At 39.3% G+C, this 21,836-nt stretch overlaps 1 long non-coding RNA gene across 1 annotated transcript in view; it reads right to left on the bottom strand.

Moving 5' to 3' along the window:
- Positions 1–10,052: 10,052 nt before the first annotated feature.
- Positions 10,053–21,836, bottom strand: part of LOC132209489 (uncharacterized) — a 28,027-nt gene continuing 16,243 nt past the window's right edge. Inside the window, exons 2-3 of the long non-coding RNA XR_009445570.1 lie at positions 11,501–11,573; positions 10,053–10,377 (exon numbers count right to left, since the gene is read on the bottom strand). This is a non-coding gene — a long non-coding RNA (uncharacterized LOC132209489). The remainder of the gene's footprint in view (positions 10,378–11,500; positions 11,574–21,836) is intronic.

Raw genomic sequence — 21,836 nt, 5'->3', positions numbered from 1 at the left:
GAAGTTACATTGAGAATTAAAAAATCTGTTTAAAATCACCCTGCTGTATTTAGCCTTTCTTTCTAAGGCACTAGACTTCTGCAAATCGGTAGCAAGCAGGTATGAGAAAGGTCAAGGTAGTATTGACATCCAATCTTGTAAGGAATAGGATGGAAGCTACATTTATTTGTAAATTTTCCATAATAGGAATGTGTTACATTGGCTGACTTACTCCTCGCTGTTAATTATATGTAAAATTTCTGTATGTTTCTATGTTTATTTGAAAATCTTTGACAATTTAGTTGCTACTGAGAGCTAAGAACATAAAAACAGGAGCGGCCATAGTTAATTTGACCCCTCAACCCTGTTACACCATTCAATCAGATCATAGCTGCTCAGGTTATTGCCTCGACTCCACTTTTTGTCCCCGATAACTCTTGACTCCCTTTCATTTATTTCTGCATAGTTACGTGTGGCATCCAGGACCAAAATGTCAACTTTCCTGCTCCTCTGATGCTGCCTGGCCTGCTGTGTTCCTCCAGCTCCACTTTGTGTTATCTCTGACTTCAGCAGCTGCGGTTCTTACTATCCAGGAGGACAATTAGGAGTCAATCGCATTGCTGTGGATCTGAAATTACATGTAGCCAAACATGGGTCAGCAGATTTTGTTCCCTGGTGAACCAGATGGTTTTTACAATGCTTCGGTGATTTGATGATTTCTGTCAGGCCAGTCTTTTCATTCCAAATTTTTACGAGGTTTAACTTTCATCACCAGTCATGGTGGAGTTCAAATCTGTATCCCCAGAACATTGGCTTAAGGATCTGGATTACTATGCTAATGACATTACCACAAAGCCACTGCCTCAATGATTCAACCTTCAATGCTTGTTGGAGAAGAGAATCCCAACACTGATGATCTTGATAGAAGGATTACTGTCTTATCTGTCTTCTTGTTTTGAAACTGCAGTTCTAGTTACAGGAAATGACTTCCAGCATCTACCCTGTCAAACCCCTTCAGAATCTTACATGTTTCAATAGGATTGCCTCTTAAGTCTTCTAAAGACCAATAAGTATAAGCCTACCCTGCTCAATCTTTTCTCATAAGACCAACTTCTGAGTTCAGCCCACTGAATCTTTTCTGAATGCTCCCAGAACAAGTGCATTTAAGCCACCTCAGATAATATTGGAGATATATGTGTAAAGCAGAGTAAGTTTCAGCATTATAACTGGGATAAAATCTAAGTGAAAGACATTGGGCTGGATTTTATGCCCACCTCCCGACATTGCACCAAGTGTATTTCCAGCAGATAAAATGCCCATGAGGTCACTTGTCCTTGGGCCCAATTAAGTGGTAATAAAGAGCCTTAATTGCCTCCTCTGTCATATTATTATTGACATTTGAAGGCAGGTATAAGTGACAAAAGCTGTTTTATCATCAAAGCTGGTAAATAGATAGGACAAAGGGAAGGCTACCATGACACATCATTATCAACAGGCTTACAGTCTCATCAGTATCCAGTACTCTGTTCAACCATGACTGTGTGTGTGTGTTTATGTATATATTATAGGGGCTAAATGAGTAATAAAGGTCCGAAACAAATATAGTCTACCATGCACTCAGATTTCTAAAAGATCATTTAGTTCAGTTGGCTGGACAATTAGTTTGCACTGCAGTGACAGCAACAGCATGGATTCAATTCCCACATTAGCTGAGGTTACCATGAACAACTCTCCTGCTCATGAAGTATGGTGATCCTCTAATTAAACCACCACCTGTTGCTTCTTTCTGATGAGAGTGTGGTTCCCTGGGACTATGGCAACTTTACCTTACCTTTACTGTTATTTATGTTGATGAGGTTTGAGCTAAATAATGGTGCAACAACTGTATGAAATAGGGGTCATAAATGATGAGAAATATTTTTGGAAGGACTAATTGAAAGCCATGTTTAGTTTAGCTGCTCTTGAATTATGATGATCTCAAGGGCTTGCATGTAATTTTTCCTAGAATACTAAAGGGGATAGAAATAGCCCATCATCTCTGCTTTACTAAAATCTTTTGCATCCTGAGGATTTCCCTAAATGTCATATTTTTTATATAATTGTCATATGCCAAATGTTATATAATTTCCATAAATGTTCTTTTGCTATCACTAGGTCAGTATCCGGTAACTCCCTTCCTAATAGCATTGTGAATGCACCAGGATCCAAAGAGATGGTTCACTCTCAGCTCAAGGGCAGTTACAAATGGGTAATAAAAATACTTTCCAATTAAAAAAGTATCATCCCAGAGCTTCAGATGGCAACAGTAGTGAACAATGAGTTGTCTGCCATTGTTACACCTCATGGAAGTGCTGGCCTGTACATTTGGACTAAAATTACCCAGAAGTTTAAATCATCTGCGCTGCTTAGAACCCTGTGTAGATCTCTTGCATTATTGCATTGTTGAGGCGTTGAGTTACACAGGGCTACCTGTGCAGATACCTTACCCTAGAAATATTATACCGTTCAATCTTCAGTATAACACAATAATGATCAGCATAATTCAACCCACAAACCCAAATGAGTTGACTTCTCAGCCGTGGCCCATTTATTGATCCCCTGAGCAAACATCGTACACCACCAACTACATTTCACCATTCATACACCCGATCAAATACCACTCATCCATTTAGGCCTTAAATTACTCACCCCCCCTCTCATTTGCCCAATCACCCACCCACAACTCACCAATCCACTCTTTTAAAAAGTCACGCACTCATAGACATCCTTCCAACCAATCATCAAACCACCACTCCCCCGCCTCCCAGTCCATGGAAAACCTCTGAGATCTTTAATTTGAATACGACTGTTGATACAATAGAAGGGGGGTGTGATCTTTGTGGTGCTGTGCTTTCCTAGTTCTCTATGTGGATGTCTACACAGAAACATCATTGTTCCGTTAAACAACCTGGGTGGTAATTGTTTAGTGATTTTTTGCAGTCAGAAGTAGTTGCTTTGGCATCATTGCTACCCAGGAGACCTGGACCAGGATTTGAAGTGCATTCCCACTTAGCTAAATCTGACACCTAATCCAACACTTCCCATTACAGAGTTGCTTGACATAAGTTGTCTACTGTGTCCACTATTCCAACTAACCTGAGGAAATGTCATCACACCACAGAAGCATGAACTGGTTGGTAGTTTGACTCCAGTGGCGTATTTTTACTTAATTCAGCAAATCTTATGTTATTTCTTGTAGCAGAACAATCTCGACTTGGTTATTGCAATATTGAAAGATGCAACAGACATTTATTACTGCTGATTAATGTGTTCAAATATTACATTCACAGGCACATCCATGCCTGAGCTGACATTAAACTAGACTCATTTTGAACTCATAGAGTTATACAGCAAGAAAAAAAGACCCTTTAATCCAACTTGTCTGTGCCAACCAAATATCCTAAACTGATCTGGTCCTATTTGCCAACATTTGGGCCATATCCCTCTGAACCCTTCCTATTAATGTATTCATCCAGTTACCATTTAACTCCTCCGGCAGCTTGTTCCACACACAAACCACCCTCTGCATTATGGCCCCTCAGGTCTCTTTTAAATATTTCTCCTCTCACCTTAAACCTATGCCCTCTAGTTTTAGAATCCCAACCCTAGGAATAAGACATTGGCTCTTCACCCTGTCCCTGTCCATTATGATTTTATAAACCTTTATCAGGTCACCTTTCAACCATCAAAACTCCAGGAAAAATAGCCCCAGCCTATCCAGCCTCTTAATATAGTTCTAAATCTCCAATCTCTGTATCATCCTTATAAATCTTTTCCAAACTGTTTCAAGTTTAACAGCATCTTTCCTAAGCAGGGAGACCAGAACTGAACACAGTATTCTAAAAATGGCCTCACCAATGTTCTGTACAGCCTAAACATAACATCCCAACTCCCATACTCAGTGCACTGACAAATGAAGGCAACTCCAAACATCTCTCTTTCTCAAATGTTGCCAGACCTGCTGAGTTTCTCCAACAGTTTCTGTTTTTATTTATAATTTATGATCACTGCTCCTTGAATGTTTCCTATCACTTGGTTCATAGGCAAATCAACTTCACGTTGCCACCCAGCTGCATTTGTAGACAACCCATCAGCTCTAGTTCATGTAGAACCCAAACTTTGATTAATCCTTGTTCAAACAGCTATTCACATGATGCATGCCATAAGTGCTAGGATACTTGATTTTCAAAACATGCAGCAATCCTTTCAAATAGTTCTTTCTCTCTTCAGTCCACAATTTTAAAAATCACAAAAATGAAAATACATGCCTTTTATATGATCGAGAGTTGCCTTGCCAAGGATATATATGAAACAACATGGGTGGTAATTGTTTAGCATTTTCTTATGACTAGTTTATGTTGTCCACTAAGGGGGTGTGCAGGCTTGGTGGACTCACAGTGTAGTATTTTCAATTAGGTTGCTATTGTTCCATAATCTCTTATTCGCATCAGGCATAACAGCTTCAGCTTTTGTGATTATGTTGATGTCAATATTGTGAAATTGCTGGCAACGGTGCATCATAGATATATGCAGCTATCAACATCCTCTAGCATTGCATTGTCAAAGCTGATTGATTATGCTGTGGTATTGGCCTTCCTGATACTGCCGTGAAACCAAAATCTTTACAGATGCCAGCCTGCCCTGGAGCTTGCTAATTTTACCAGCACATAATTATTGCTGTACCAAAGATGTGGCTTAGATATGTTCATTGGATGGATGATGGCAACTGAATTATAACCTCCTGGACATCATTCCTATCCAAGTAGGATATTACACAACAACTCAAAGACTACAGAGATAATGGGAACTGCAGATGCTGGAGAATCCGAGATAACAAAGTGTGGAGCTGGATGAACACACCAGGCCAAGCAGCATCTTAGGAGCACAAAAGCTGACGTTTCAGGTCTAGACCCTTCATCAGAAAAAGCTCCACACTTTGTTAACTCAAAGACTACTGCCATGACATCTAGAGGCTGACTGATTAGAAGACCTGTGGAAGAGGCAGGCAGAAACAAAAATCTCAGCTGGATACGAGGTATCAGAGAAAACATAGGTCAGCAAGTTCTACACTGGCTCAGCCTATTGTCTTCCTATGCAACAATTCAGAGACTTCCATGCTGGATTGGCTGGGGAAGTGAACTGTTTCTCGCCATGTAAGGTGATCCTTGGTACTGAGTTGAAACGCCATTGTAAACATTATCTTCAGAGATGGAAGGCTGCACTTGACGTTCAATTTTAAATGAATAGACTAACTAAAATATTTAATGAATGGATACTTTTCAGTGTGAAGAGCAAGCAAAGACCTTTCATTCATGCAACTTGGATTCAGATTATGACGGATTGAAAATATCCTGTCTGTATCTGTGAAGGTGAGATGACTCCCATGATGTCAGCCATTAATAGCTTCATACAAAAGCACATACAGACAAAGAAGCAGTAGACAGATTTGTTGATGAAACTCAGTAAACTGAATCAAAGATAGGGTCTTTAAATGGGAGGAAGTGATAAAGTAGTACTAAAAGTGCTTTAACAATTTAGAAGAAAAAATGTACACTGAAAACTTGCTTCAACCAAGTGACTAACCCATAATTATCCAACTTAAAATTGTTAATTCAAATATGTGAGCATGCATGGTGAAGTTCAATAGTGAAGATTTGAGCCAATAGCAGCAAATTAAATGCAGATGTTGTTTCCTAGGATTCTTTATCCATGAAGATCTTGCGTAATCATTTATTATGAATATCTGAAAAGTAACTGTCAATTCTTATGCAGACCCATGCTGTGTAGTCCTTTCCTGAAGCAGTCAGTTCTGCTATAACATAATAGTTGCGTTCCTACGCAATATTACGTTATAAAATATTGCACTATTGAAATAACAGGGCCTATGGGAAAAGTGGAGTTAGTGGCAGACCACCAAAAAAAAACACTCAAAAGCCTAACACAAAAGATAGCACCATTTGAATAAATGTTTAATTCATAATTAATAATGAAATGAAAGTAAATATAACACTTAACATTGAAAAATATAAGGATGACGTGATGGGGGAGGAGTTATACCGTACCTCTCAAAGAAAGCACTACACGACAAAGCCTACAAAATGATCATGTGATGCCTGTGCAGAGACTCTTTTGGTGCTAACATTTACAACAAAGCCCGTGAAATGTTCATGTGATATTGATATGTACTCCATGCACCGATGGAATGGCAGTATAGACAGCAAAAGTTTGTGTTTTAGAAATAGTGTTTCCAATTTGCCAATTTGCGTTAGTACACACTAAGGTTCTGGGTAATGTTGTGGACACTGGTCAAAGCATCTGCAGGGTCTTAGAGGCATCCTGTTCCAGTCAACAGTGTTCAAGAAGAAGGAGGACACGCTGGTGTAGGAAACATTACCTATCCTAGGATAATCCTTCAATAATAGTTTTGTGGTGTTAGTGAACAGTTTGGCTGATCTTGGGCTATCAAATATTGGGAGCAGAAAACTGCCCCATTCCTTACTATACCAGAGGGAACTGCCAATAGACAGACCCAACTGCCAGGGAGGGTGTTGGGTGCACAGGTGGCACTGATGGAGCCGGAATAGCAAAGTCCAGTAGGTGAAGTTGTAATTGTGTTAGGATGGTTACTGGATGTTGAAGAAAGCCAAGCTAAGACTTGGGAGATGCAGGAGAGTAGTGTAAAGGGAACTTTGAGAAAAGATAAGAACAGAACAAGAGTTAACACAAAATAAAATATTTTCTACCTTATTGAAAGCAGACCTGCGTAAGTCCAAAATAGGTGGTATACCTACTAGTGTTATGTATTCTCTTTAGAGGAAGATCCACACTGTACCAAAGGGTGGTGGATATCAACTTAGTTACAGAGCATAGTCGCGCACTTTTGGATAGTTGAAAGTTATCTAGGTGTAAGAGTACAAGTCCTGAGAGACAGACCTCTGAGAATGGCCGCCCACAGGCAGGACTTGACTGAAAAAGCCAATCTAGTGTGACTAATAGATGAATAAAGGTACTCATTTATGAAACTAAACAACCAACATGTAGCCAATTAATGCCAGCAGGACCAGTATTACTCCAAGCATATGGAGGATTAATGAAATGAGTGCTAGAATCACATAAGTAACATGACTATATCTTATAACTGCTGGTTTTGGAATGTAAATCATTGGACATGAAACTATTTGCACGTCTCTTTCTCAATGCAAGTAGAGAATAAGCAGAAAGAAAAGAAAACTGAGATTGGAAGAAAATGTTCACAGGTTGTAGGAGAGAGAGAGAGACCAACATTTGTGTTTGATTGAGGTAATAAATCTTTTCTGAATGTATGTGAAATGCTCCGAGTGTCCACAGTCCCTAAACTAACATTTTGTGATCTGGTTTGTGTGCATTTTCATTTGTTGGCTGTCAGAATGCTGACTTGATTCATTTGTGTGCTTCCCTTCCCTGGAGCTTGAGATCTGGAGATAGTTAGAGTTTAGTTTACATTTTGAGAGTGTATGGTGATATAAGAGTCATGTAACCATACAGATGCCTTTTAAATGTCATAATTGTACCGTGTCCACCACTTCTTTCGGCAGCTCATTCCATACACGAACCACCCTCAGTGTAAACAACTTGCCCCTTAGATCCCTTCTAAATCTTTCCCCTCTCACCTTAAACCTATGCCCCTCTAGTTTTCGATTCTGCTACCCTGGGGAAATGACCCTAACAAAATGACCCTACCAAATGACCCAATTCACCTTATCAATGCTCCTCATGTATATCTCAATCATGTTCCTTCTTAATCTGCCCTGCTCTAAGGAAAACAGCTCCCATCTGTCCAATTTCTCTTAATAACTGAAACTCTCCAGCATAGGCAAAATCCTGGTAAATCTCCTTTGCATTAGTGCAGTGGTCTTGTGACACTGCTAAGTCTCACTGCTCCAACCTCAGACACCATTATTCCTGCATGCAATCTGTGCTGCTTATTCAACCCCACAAAACGTCTCATCATCTTTCCATTACCAGTCTGGCACTAACAGATATGTTACCCACTTTCAGCCTACTTAATCCCCCACTTTTTCTCATTCCTGGAGAAAGTGGCAGATGCAGAAAGGACCTGGAAGAGTGGAGGGGTAGCTGATGACAGAGAATTCTCAGCATAGAATCCCGGCCGCCATGTACATGGATGCTGAGACATCCGTGTCCTGCCAACCTAGTAAGTACCACTCCTCAACGTACTTGATACACCTACACACCACAAATAGAAAGGGTTTAGAGGGAAATGGATCAAATGCTGGCAAATGGGACTAAATTTAGGATATCTGATTGGCATGGACGAGTTGGACCGAAGGGTCTGTTTCCATGTTGTACAGCTCTATGATTCTGTAATTAGGATGCCAATACTGAAGCCAGCCTGGTTCAGTCTAAAATGGCCGCCAGAAATAGAATGGAAATAATAGTTAGGCACAGGGCTCATGACATACGTTAAGGTTGTAGCCTCGTGGTAATGTCACTGCTCTAGTAGCCCAGAACCACAGGTTAATGCCCTGGCACAAGACTTCAAATCTCACCATGACAGATGGTGAAGTTTGAATCCAATAAAAATGAGTAATTAAAATGCTAGCCAGATGGTGACCAATCTGATGAAGGAAACGTCTGCTTTTGTGTTCCTAAGATGCTGCTTGGCCTGCTGTGTTCATCCAGCCCCACACTTTGTTAACCACTGTTGATTCTGGTTTAAAAGAAAACTGGTTTACTACTGCCCCTTAAGGAAGCAAATCTGCTACTGCCTGGTCTAGAATATATGTGACTCCAGATCCACAGCAATATGCTTGACTCTTAACTGCCCTCTGGGCTATAAATGCTGGCATAGCTGGTGATACTTCTATCTCATGAATTGAATTCTTAAAAAATAAATTAATGGAAAGAAATTTTGTTTGATTTAGATCTGCTTTTTCAATATGCAGTCTTGGATAATTAGGTGTTCAAGAGTTTGCACAGAGGTAGAGCTATTTGCTGTTGATGTACATATATGATGCTATGTTTTCAGAGTAATCGAGAAATCCCAATAATACCAATTAACTTAGAAAATTGTATGCATACAATGTTAAAGTGTGGCATATAGATTAAATTGTTTTTTGTTTTTTCAATTGGTATTGATACATAGTATGAGACAATGTTGTGTCTACTATCAAGAGGGACATGAAGGAAATATAGCCAAGACAAATAGGGCTTTACTTTGCTTGGCCTTACTGTTGATCACATTGTGTGTTGAAGTCCTTGAGATTAAATTATCAATAATAGTGCACCATTTTGATAACAGTTCCCACTCACTGACAATTTTTATTTGAAAATAAAAAATCTAACTTGATATACACAGTTTCTAAAGTGTATTTGCACAGTCACATTGTTTTGTTAAAGATCATGTGAGTCTAACAACTTTTAAAAGAAAATCAGTTAATGTTTTTTTTCTCTGCTGAATTACGATACATATATGGAGAGCATGGGCTCGACAAAACTGCTTCTTATTTTCTACGTATGCATGGCCTTATATATAATTCTGACTCAAGAGGTAAAATTCAGACTTATATAAAAAACCCAGGAGATCAGTATCAAATCCAAATCAATTCTTACATGTACATAGATGTTGGGAAGGATACAGGAAGACTCATGGGACAAACTCAAAATCACTGAACGTGTCTGTTTAACACTGCAGTGACAATACATTGGCTTTGAGAGATCTATTTTGTTCTGATGTTTTTATGAAGATAGCTTAAGTCAGAGCTACCAAGCAGCCTGCTCAAAGTGAATAAAATAAACTCCTAATGAGGCTTGGGGTCTTTTTTTAAAGTTGGAACAATTGAAGTAGCCTGAAAGGGTCGGGTCCAGCTCCCACAGAACCAAGATTATTAGTTCTGATTTTCTGCAGTTGCTGGGTTCTTGACACGGAATGTGGAAGCTCGTATTTCTCTTTCTGTTACACGTAAAAGCTGAGGTTCTCTTCATCATGCTAGAATCGTATGTGAGATCATCTACTTTACTGAATTTGCCTTTGTTAAGGGTGTATTGGGACAGTTAGTCAGTAGTACTTTACATACATTTTGTTAAGCATTTTTATAGTTACAGTTAAGTCAAATCTTTTATTTTTATTTTGTTAGTATTTAACTGCAGTATCAAGACAAGGTGTGTTTTGCTTACAGTCGAGTAGTTTGACCAATCAAATTGCATTTGGAATGCAATACCTTACACTTACCTTTAACATAAGAAAAAGTCAGAGTCTAGGCCATCTTCTTAGTATATTTTCAGGTGGTTTGGTCTGACAAGTATCAGATGATTTCTTCTTGCTGGATTTATGCACTCCAGTTTTGTTTGTTTTTTTACCTGATTGAAATAAATCTGTTCAGCTGTTACCAGAAATGATTAAAGTTCATATTGTACATGGAACTGCAAAGATTCAGTGAAAGTCCAAAATGAAAATTAACTGAATAATAGTTGCTATGTCATTATGCCTTGTCATTCCCAGAATATTTTTAAAGTCCAATGCCGAAACCTCAATTAATGTATTTCTCAGATCTCAACCTGTGCAGTGGACTAACACATTGTTGGTTTGGTACAGTCTAATATAGTGAGAATAGCTTCAGTAGTGATTGAAATGGTAATCTGGATTCTTGTGAATTTATAATTCTTAATTGATATCAGAATATTATAGCAATATAACATGTATATAGTTGATGAAACAATTTGTTTAATGTGACTCTTGGATCAGTCTACAGAATTTAATCCTTAATTTTCTCTCTTCATGTCACGCCCTTTTGTTGTTTGAGAGCCAATGATTCCATGATCTCACAGCTGAGCAAGTAGAAGAGGCCTGGCCCAAGAACTATCAGTGCAAGGACTGAACCTGTGCCAATGGTACTACATAGTTAACACTATGCAACTGAATTAACTGGCTTGTTGTTATTAATTAAACAATTCAAACAACTTGTTATTCATAATAACAGTATTAAGTTAGCAAACAAACGGTTTGTAGACATGAAAATATTCAATATGGTTGTTACTGATTATTTAGTTTTGTCATAACATGATCAAGCTATGTTTAGAGAGAGATTCTTTATAGCAATATTACTGTAGTACTATAACTATATTTTAACAGTTAGTTTTTTGTCCCACATTACAATATGCATCCATAGCCTATGTTAAGCTTTCACTTGCCCATAATGTAAGAATTCACACCAAAAAAGAAAAAGAAAACTGACACCATCTCTTATTCGGAGATACTGGGGAGGTGATGGTCTAGTAGTATTATCACTGGACTATTAATCCAGAGACCTAGGTAATGTTCTGGGGACCCGGGTTTGAAACCTGTCATGGTAGGTGGTGGAATTTCAATTCAATAAATATCTGGAATTAACAGTATAATGATGACCATGAATCCATTGTCAATTATCGGGAATACCCATCTGGTTTACTGATGTCCTTTAGGAAAGGAAACTGCTGTCCTTACCTGGTCTGGCCTACATGTGACTCCAGACCTGGATGGGCAATAAATACTGCTGAGTCAGCGATGCACTCATTCCCTGAATGAATAAAGAAAAAAATTTCCTGACTCAACAGCATAAACAAAGCAAATTTATCACAAAAATTTACATTACGCAGTGCTAACTAAAATTAAGCCTCTTTGAAAATTGAACTATACAGAAAAGAGTTAAATATCTCATAATGCCAAAATGTATGTGCATGAAAAAGAAGGATGTGTTGTTTGCTGTAATGGCTTGATTGAGAGAAAATGTAACAAGGACATTGCTGACGTAAGGATAAACATTCAAAATCATGTCGAGAGCAAACTGTTACATTTACTTTGATGTCCATATAATCAACAATGCATGAAAAAGGCTGTTCTGAAAGGGAATATTGCTTAAGAATAATGAAGGACCCCTGAGGCATGTGGAGCAGGCAGACAGACGTCTACTCTCCTAAAGCTGGCAATAAACTCTCAAATGTAAAGGAGGTAACAAACAAAGAAGAATATTAAAAACAAAATAAGGAAAAATAAATGACTCCAGATGCTTGACATCGTTGCCCAGGTATTTTAAGTAAGCCATGGGAACCAGTTACAACAGGTGAATATTAAAGACCTAAATAAGATAAGTAAAATTGCTCTTGTTAGACAAAACAGGAAATCAGTATGTGGGAAGACGATCCTTTCTGAATGATGATGAAGGCGGCCAAAGGTATGGCCATGGCCTCCCCACAATTCTTTCTCCATACGTTGATGATATCATAGGTGTTGCTTCCCTTTCTCGCATTTGGAATTGGAAAAATTTATCAATTTTGCTTCCAACTTCCACCTGCTCTCATCTTCACCTGGCCCATCTCTGACTCATTCCTTCTCTTCCTCAAAATCTCTGTTTCCATCTCTGGAGATAGGCAGGCCACTCAAATCCAGTACAAAACCCCAACTCCCACACTTAGTGGAATATATATCCTCACATCCTGCTTCCTGTAAGGATTTCATTCCACTCTTCAGGTTTCTGTATCCCTGTCACATCTGTCTAACGATACCACCTTCCGCAGCTAGCCCTCAGAAATGCCCACCTTCTTTCTCAAACGAGGATTCCTCACCACTGTAGTTGACAGGGCCCTGAGCCATATCCAACCCATTTCCTGCACTTCTGCCCTCATCCCTTCTCTCCCCTCCAACAACACTGATAGGATCCCCCAGTCCTTACTTTCCATTCTACCAGCATCCATATGCAGAGGATTATAAATGCCATTTCTGCCACTTCTAGTGGGATGTAACCACCAGAAGCATACTTTCCTTCCCACTCTTGTCAGAATGTCACAGGGATTGTAGCCTCCAGGACATCCTGGTCCACTCCTCCTTCACTTCCAACACCTGCATGAAACCTTCCCATGCAATTGCAAGAGGTGTAATACCTGTCCATTTACTTCTTCCTTCCTCACTATCCAAAGCTCCACACACACCTTCTAGGTGAAGCAGCAATTTACCTGCATTTCACTCAGTCTAGTCTATTATATTTACTGCTCATAATGTGATCTCTCCTCTACACTGGGGAGGAAAAATGCAGACTCAGCCACTACTTTGTATAACGCCCATATTCTGCCTGCAAAAATGACCCCAAGCTTCCAGTTACCTACTGCTTCAACAAACTACTGCATTACCTGATCAACATTCTTGTCTCAGGCGTGCAACAGTACTCATGCCATGCTCAATGCAAGCTGGAAGAACAATGTCTCATTTTCCATTTGAAGGCCTTGCAGCCTTCAGGACCCAATATTGAGTTCCATAATTTTACATCCTGAACACCAATGTCACTTAGTCAACCCCACACTCTAGGCCCTGTCATGACATTGGCTGCTATCAGCATAGCCATCCCATTTTCATTTACTTATGGTCCCCATTATCAGCTTGTCTTTCTCCTCAACAGATTACCCTCAATCCCTTTGTTTGCCTAACTGTCATCCTCTCTCTATAACTCTCTCTCTGAGCTCCATTTCCACCCCTTCACTTACTCCTTACCCCCACCTTGCCCTATCTTGAGCATAAATACTACCTTTTGCTAGTTACTATTAGTTAATGTTAACTCTTCTTTCTCTCCACAGATTATCCCAGTTTCTCCAGCAATTTCTGTTTTTGGTCCTGGATATTATTGTTGAACCTCAAACAGCCATAAGAATAAAATGGCTACAACAGCAGGTAAGAGCTGGGAATTCTGTGAATAACTATTCACATAGCTAGCTGAAGATTGTCTATTACCTACAAAGAACAAATCAAGAATGTGATGGAGCATTCTGCAGTTGCCTGGCTGAGTGTAGATCTGACAACATTCAAGAATCTTGGTACCACAGCTCAAATATCACCCCACCCACCACCTCTAACATTCATTCTTCCATGACTGATGCATATTGGCAATAGTGTGTGCCACCTGCATGATGCTTCTTTCACCTTCCAATGCATTTTTCAAACCCGTGATCTTCATTCCCTTGAAGGACAAGAGTAGCAGACGCATGGGAAAACCACTGCCTCCAAGTTCCCCAAGTTACACATTATTCTGCCTTGGAACTGTGTTGTCGTTCCTTCACACTTTCTGGGCCAAAACCCTTAAATTCCCCTACGAACAGCATAGTTGGTGTACACAAAATGGACTGCTGAACTTCAAGAAGGCAGTTCACAATCACTTTGTCAAGGTCAATTAGAGACAAACACCATCTGTTTGCCTTGCGAACAATATTAACATCCCACAAAAAGGTACATTTTTTAAAACCTACATTCTATTGAAAAATGGATATCAGTTTTGAGGTTATTAATCCACTGAGGGGCAGGAGCTGGACAAACTGCTTCCTATTCTCCAATAGTGAAGCATTTTTTGAATTGAATAATTTTTGTTACCTAGGATTAATTATGAACAGGACATTTCATGAGATGTGCTGTGAATGGGATTCTTTTCCTCACCAATTTCTGCCACAAATTGCAGGTAATGGGAACTGATAACAGTAGAGAAAGATCAGTAGGAGTAGCAATGTAACTGATAGTCTATCACATCAATTAAATTTAAAGGTACAGAAGAAACAACAACAAATCAGATAATTAGAGTTCAATTTGATATATAGAATCCCTACAGTGTGAAAGGTTCTGAGGAAGATTCACCAGACCCGAAATGTTAATTATGATTATTTCTTGACAGATGCTGCCAGACCTGCTGAGCTTTTCCTGCAACTTCTGTTTTTGTTTCTAACCACTGTGCCTCCCCAACCACAGAGCAACCCCTGCACCTTCCTTGTAATTTCCTCATGAATTTCAAAAATTTCTGTATTTATGTGGAATGAAACTCAGCTCAGAATATATGGTTGGCATTTAGTGATCCGTGTCTTATTCAGGATGACATTGTGATCTCCCAATGCCACTCGAATACATAAGGCCTAGAAAATGAACAATTGGAATTATACGGTCTCATTCTTGCAAGTTGTAAATTGTCCTGAGTTACTTTTAAAAGTTAAAATGTCATTTTTTTTCCCTTACTTTCCCTTACTGTTTTTTCCTCAATTCAAATTTTCTTTCCCCACTGTATTTCACTTACTATGACACCACAGCATGGTGGTTCCATGGCTAGCACTGCTGCCTCACTGTATGAGGGACCAAGGTTCAATTCCAACCTTGGATGACTGTCTGTGTAGAGTTTGCACAAATTCCCTTTGTCTTCGTGGATTTCCTCCCACAGTCCAAAGACATGTGGGTTAGGTGGATTGGCCATACTAAATTGCCCATGGTGTCCAAGGGTGTACAGGCTAAATGGATTAACCATGGGAAATGCAGGGTTTCAGGGATGGGCTAGGCCTGGGTGGGATGCTGTTTGGAGGGTCGGTGTGGACCAGATAGGCCAAATAACCTGTTTCCACACTTTAGGGATTTCATTATTATTAATGAGTATCCAATCTTTCTCACACTTATGACATGGCAGTGGAAATTGCCTAGCATTTGTGCTGATTAACTGCATCCCTTGTCCTCGCCACAACTGCTGTGTGAATTCACACGCATAATTATGTATTATGCATATTCTATTATTACAACTGTCCATTTAACTCTACATTACTCTGCCTAAAACTTCTGTGGCAGCACAATTTGTGATGTTTCCCGATCCTGAGGAGTTAACAGTACAGGGTATAATTTGTGGTCATTACTTTTGTTTCTCCTATTTTAGTGATAGTCTTTGCAGACTCAGGTACATCTCTTCGTTGAGATAACTTTGAAGGTCCCTTCAGTATTCCATTTCATTTGTGCCAATTAACCATTTCCCCTGGCTCCAATTACAGTCCAATGCAGAGCTGCATGTAATCTGATTCAATTGTAACATACCCCTCTGAGATAGATTGCATTTTCTTTCAGCAGCAAATGATATTCATATCTGAATTAAAATCAGGAACCACATTGTGCCATCAAGATTTGATAGGAAAAAGTGAGCTTTCCTGAGCAACATCTGCAACTCTGAAAGAAACCGTTTTTCATCATAAACCTGAGATGATTCCAGTTCCTTGTATTTATTGTGATTAAATGTTTCAAAACTACATGACAAAGTATGAAAGATCTGCTCCTGAAAATACCTTGAGAATAGATCATCTTTAACATACTGCAAGGGAAGTAAAGATCATCTTACTTCTTGTTTCTTGAAATCTTTTTATCTCTGCAGATGAGCTTTCGGAGGTCATTACTGATATATAAATAAAAGAAATTTGGTAAGTAATTGTTTTATTGGAGAAAATTTTCATTGACCAATGCATTTAAATGTGTTACGTTCACCAAAACAATAATATTCTTTTCAAATCTGGTAGTTCATTAAATCACGTAGAGAGGAAGGGTCTGAGGAAGGGTCACTGGACCCGAAACATTAACTCTGTTTCCTCCTTCACAGATGCTGCCAGACCTGCTCAGCTTTTCCAGCAACTTTGTTTTTGTTCACCTCATGTTGAGCCTGCTTTACAATTCTGCAAAAGACAATTTAATTAAGAAGGGAATAAAATTTGGAAAATGGTTCCTCATATTAGATATAAATTATTTGAATTTGAAAAAAATTGTCATTCAAAAGGAGCTCTACACTTACCAATGATACAACAATGTGCCTGCAACGTTCGGTGGTTCGGTGTGGCTAGTCCATAACAACATAAATATGTGTCTGTTTTAAAAACTTCAACTTTTTGTTTAAATGAACTTGTCTACTGAAGGCAAAGTGAGTCAGTTCCAGCTGCTGAACGTTGGGTTTCAGTTTCTTAACTGAGAGTGATGGTATCTGCCTGAGGATATATAATATTAACTGTTGTGAGAGCAATGTTGGAATATTGACTGTGAAAATAGGAGTGTCTGATTTCTCATCATATGGTGAAAGCTGTCTGATATTGATGATGTAGTGAAGAGTGTTTGAGTTCTGACTGTAATGAAGATTGCTGACTTCTGTCTGTGTTGCCATGTCTGCCTGATTTCTGGCTGTGCATAATGAGGGCTGTCTGATTTCAAACACATGTCTGATTTCTTACTGCACAGCTTATGGATGTCTGATTTCTGCTCATGTAGTGAGGGGCGATTTGTTTTATGACTGTGTAATGAGGGGTGTCTGATTGCTTTGTAGTGAAGGATGTCTGATTCCTGAAATGTCATGAGAAGTGTCTGATTTCTGACTGTGATGAGGGTTGTCTGATTTCTGAATGCGTGCTGATGTGTGCCTATGAAGAGACTGTTATAGGATTGACCATTGTGTGTAAAAGCGTTTCTGATTTTTAAATGTGCGAGGGGCCAAGTCAGGAGTGGGGGAGTGGGCAGTTGGCAATGGTTCCTTAATATTGACTGGGGACATCTCATTTCTGAATCTATATTGAAGATTGAATTATTTTATCACATATAGTTAGTGCAATTTAAGCTCCAATTTTTGCGTAATGTTCAGTAATGTTTCATAGTTTCATTCTCTCAGAATGCGTCTCACACCTGTTATGAACTGGCCTGTGCTGTCACCTTCCCTATATCTGGATAAACAATAGCGTGAGCCAGATTGATCAGAGAGCCCTTGTGTGTGGTTGTTGACTTGCTCACCAAGCTGGCTTGTTCTTGTTCAGATGTTTCGTCATTTTGCTATGTGACATAATCTGTGGAGCCTCCAATGAAGCAATGTTATTATATTCCACTTGAAATTTATGCTGTCTGGTCTGTTATGTCATTTCCAGTTTTGATCTGTATAGCTTGTATATGGGATCCAGTTCTGTTTGTTTGTTGATTGCATCAAGGGTGGAGAACCGTGCCCTTAGGAATTCCCGTGCGTGTCTATGTTTGTGCCAAACTTAGACACCACTGATAATGTCATGGCGACGAAACGTCCGGATGAGATCAAGCCAGCACTGCGAGCAAGTCAACAACCTCACCCACAACCTGAGCTACAGATCTTTGATTTTCTTTTCTTTCTGAAATGTATACATGCCATCATATGATTCTTCTTGTCTTCAGCTAGCAAATTATGTTATGAAGCTGTAAACCAACAGACATGTTGAACATTGAATAGATTCATGGACAATATTTAGTATAAAGTGGTACCACTCCAGGTTAAAGCAAAAGCAACAATATTCCTTTTCCTGGGCTAATGTCAATGTAGCATTGAATCTTGAAAGGGGTTGCTTACTTCTTATATGACCAAAAAAATCAAATGGTCTGTCTGATTTGAGAACCTCACTATCATCTGCCTATACAAATTTGGGCAGATCGAGACAAATTCTGACTTCATAGGATCAACTCACAGGAATGGTCAGTGACAATAAAGTTGAGTAGAAGAGCTAGCATTAAATCTTAAAATAAAACATGGATTAAAAATGACATTCTGATTATTTGTCACTGAAACTGATTAGTTCCATTTGGAGGCATAGATCACAGAAATCAGTAAAAAGATAATGAAGAAACAATTACTTTACCAGTACTCACAGATCTGACCTATGCTAGGCATCATTGTCAATTAAATTCATTCTATAGCATGATTTGATACTGTAACCTGTCCCGCATAACTTGAATGACTCAGCAAGCTCATGTGAAGAAAGGGCACAGGAAAGAAAGTTAACACACTGTAGCTCTCACAAACATGATTCATTACTTTACAAAATATGTAAAGCTATGAATGCTGGAACTTAAAGTAAATTATTGCTTAACAACCCTAATTGTCTTCTGTTTACAACAGAAATATTGAGAACTAAGAGATAATGTGAACTGCAGATGCTAGAGAATCCAAGATAACAAAGTGTGAAGCTGGATGCTTGGCCTGCAGTGTTCATCCAGTTTCACACTTTGTTATTGAGAACTAAGGTCATGATTTTGAATTGATTTTGATTTTATTGTCACATGTATTTTACAGTAAGAATACAATAAAATACAGTGAAAAGCTTTAATTTGTCATCTTGAAACAGCACCATTTTGAATAATTTAAAGTAAGGAAAAAATTGTAAAAAAAAAGATGTAACTTGAAAAGACTCTGTCAGTCCTGAGCCAGCTCATCGCCACAAATGTCGAATGCGCAGTCACCCCTCACCACCACTTTGCCGCTGTCTACACTGGACCCAACGAGCATTGAAGTTGCCAATCCTCTGGCACCATCTTTGCCACTTGGCCTATACTCCTCCACCACGACCTCACTGAGGCTTGCGCCAGACCAACCAACATCAGTGTTGTTTCTCTTGCCGCTGGGCCCACCCCATCGATGTTGCCATGATACTCTTCTGCCACTACTTCATTGCCACCAACGTCAGATCCAATCCACAATGAAGTTTCTGATCCTCGGGCGCCATCTTTTGCCCTGTGCTTACCTCATTGACATTGTCTATGCCGATGTAGCAGCAACTGATTCTAGGTCCTGTGCTTAGTCAGGACAAGTAAGTTGGGGCTCACCTTCCCCTGCACTGGGCTTGGTTGAGTCTTAACCTGGTCTGTGCCTTAGGCCCAGCTTCAGACCACATGAGGTCCACATACTGGTCCTGATCAAGTTATGTGGTAGGCCCGCCCAAGGACCACACTCTGGGCTTGGCACAAGACTGCTTGAAATCCGCACCCTGGATCTGCTCATTGCCACTGCCAATGCCATCCAAGCTCAGGATGTGGTAAGTGAGTTTTAAAAAAAAAGACAGAACAAAAAAGACAAAGAAAAGCAGTTGGAACGGACGAGCTCCAGTACAGATGCCCTACTCTGCCGCCATCTTGGACCAAAGGCCATCTTGGTTATCAATCACAACTTTATTAATGATATAAAACAAAAAAAACTGAAAGAACTGTGAATGCTAGAAATCATTAACAAAATCATAGGTTGCTGGAAAAGCCCAGCAGCTCTGGCAGCATCTGTTTAGAGAAATCAGAATTAACCTCCACAAACTCTGCTTTGGCCAGATAGCTTTGCCTTTGCCCAGTTTTGTCCTCTTCAGCATCCTTAATTTTAATCAATCCACCACTGGTGGCTGCACTAGAAGTTTCTTAATCACTAAGCTTTGGAAATGCAGTGCATACATTTTCTCCGTACATAGCTTTCCTCCTTTAAGGCACTCTTTAAAACCATCTCTTTGGTGAAGTATTTGTTCCTTTGTCTTAATGCCGCCAAACCAGCTCAATGTGATTTTTTTTTGATAATGCTCCTGTGAACTGCTCTAAAGACCCAATATAAATACAAGTTGTTGTTATTATGACAAAGATCTTACATAAATATTGTTTTTACCCCTTATATGCATGATTAATACAAAAGAATCTAAACAATTATTTGACTTAGATAATAATGTTACAATTTGTCACAGTTTACATTTTTAATTTGCAGTGAGCAATATCTGGCTTGCCAAGAAGGACAGTAATGAGAGATGATTGATCTGTATGGATAGCAAGTTTTTTTTATTCATTCATGGGAAGTGGTGTCATTAGCTAAGTCAGAATTTATTGCCCATCCCTAACAGCCCTTGAAAAGTTAGTAGTGGGATACCTTCTTGAATTGCCACAGTTAGACTGCACTTGGAATATTGTGTTCACCTCATTATAGGAAAGATGTGGAAGCTTTACGAAGGGTGCAGAGGAGATTTACCAGGATGTTGCCTGGACTAGAGAGCAGGTCTTATGAGGAAAGGGTGAGGGAGCTAGGGCTTTATTCGTTGGAGTGAAGAAGGATGAGAGGTGTGAATTTGATTATGATAATGCTATTAAATGTAAATTGGCAATGATTAGATTAGTGATTAGATTTTCTTTTGTTTTATTTAGTCATTGCCTAGCACCTGGATGGCACAAAAAAAGTGCTACTTATCAAACCAAGCCTGGATGTTGTCCAGTCCTTTCTGCAAATGAACACAAGCTGCGGTCATACCAGACAAGTCATGAATGGCCCTTAACATTGTGAATCATCAGGAAACAACTGACTGTATAACAGAGAAAAGCTCATTAATGAAACAGCTGAAAATGGTTGGACTTAGACCACCAACCTGAGGAACTCCTGCAGTGATGTCCTGGAACTGAGATACTAAGATGATTCACTTTTAACAACCACAAGCATGATCCGTTGTTCCAGGCATATTCCAGCCAGCAGAGAGTTTCACCCATTCCAATTGACTCCAGTTTTGCTCGAGGTCCTTGGCTCCTCTTGGTCAAATGCTACCTTGATGTAAAGGATAATCACTGTGACTCACCATTGGAGTTCAACTCATTTGTCCACGTTTGAACTCAGTCTTTAATGAGGTCAGGAACTGAGCGTCCCCGGGGGATCTCAGTCTGAGCAATAGTGAGCACGCTGTCACTGACTGTTACAAAGTTGTGTAGAGTAATTGTAAATTGGAAAGGAAGAAGGTAGAATTTGTTTGTAAAGACATGATAAGGGAGAACAGTCCGTGGTTCATTTAAGAGACAAAGTGCTCCTCTAAGCTTAGAGATGTATACTGAAAAAAAGTGTCTGTATGTAGCTGAAGATGTACAATCAGCTCTAAAATGGAACACGTATCAATTAGCTGTATGATTGGAGATCATAGACTTGTTTTGGTGTTTTGGCAATGAACTGGAATCAGCCAATTAATTTAAACCAAGCACTTAGCAATTGAAAACCAACTGAATTTAAATCTGATGGTTTTGACAACCTTGGACAATGCTATTGTAATTAATGTGTCATCCAAAGTACAGAAGGAGAGGGTTTTTGAAAATTGGTGTGAGAGTGAATCGTCATCTGAGAAATAAGGAGCCAGCTCTCACAAGAAATCACTAAGCTCTCTAAGAAACCATCATCTTATCCATAAAAAGTACCATGGCACTTCTAGCTAAGGGTCTTCACAGAGAAAACATCCCTGAC

Source organism: Stegostoma tigrinum, chromosome 3 (genome assembly GCF_030684315.1).
Source record: "Stegostoma tigrinum isolate sSteTig4 chromosome 3, sSteTig4.hap1, whole genome shotgun sequence".
In the NCBI taxonomy this organism is placed as follows: Eukaryota; Metazoa; Chordata; class Chondrichthyes; order Orectolobiformes; family Stegostomatidae; genus Stegostoma; species Stegostoma tigrinum.
Note: the sequence above shows the minus strand (reverse complement) of the source record. Positions and strands in the feature narration are given on the sequence as shown.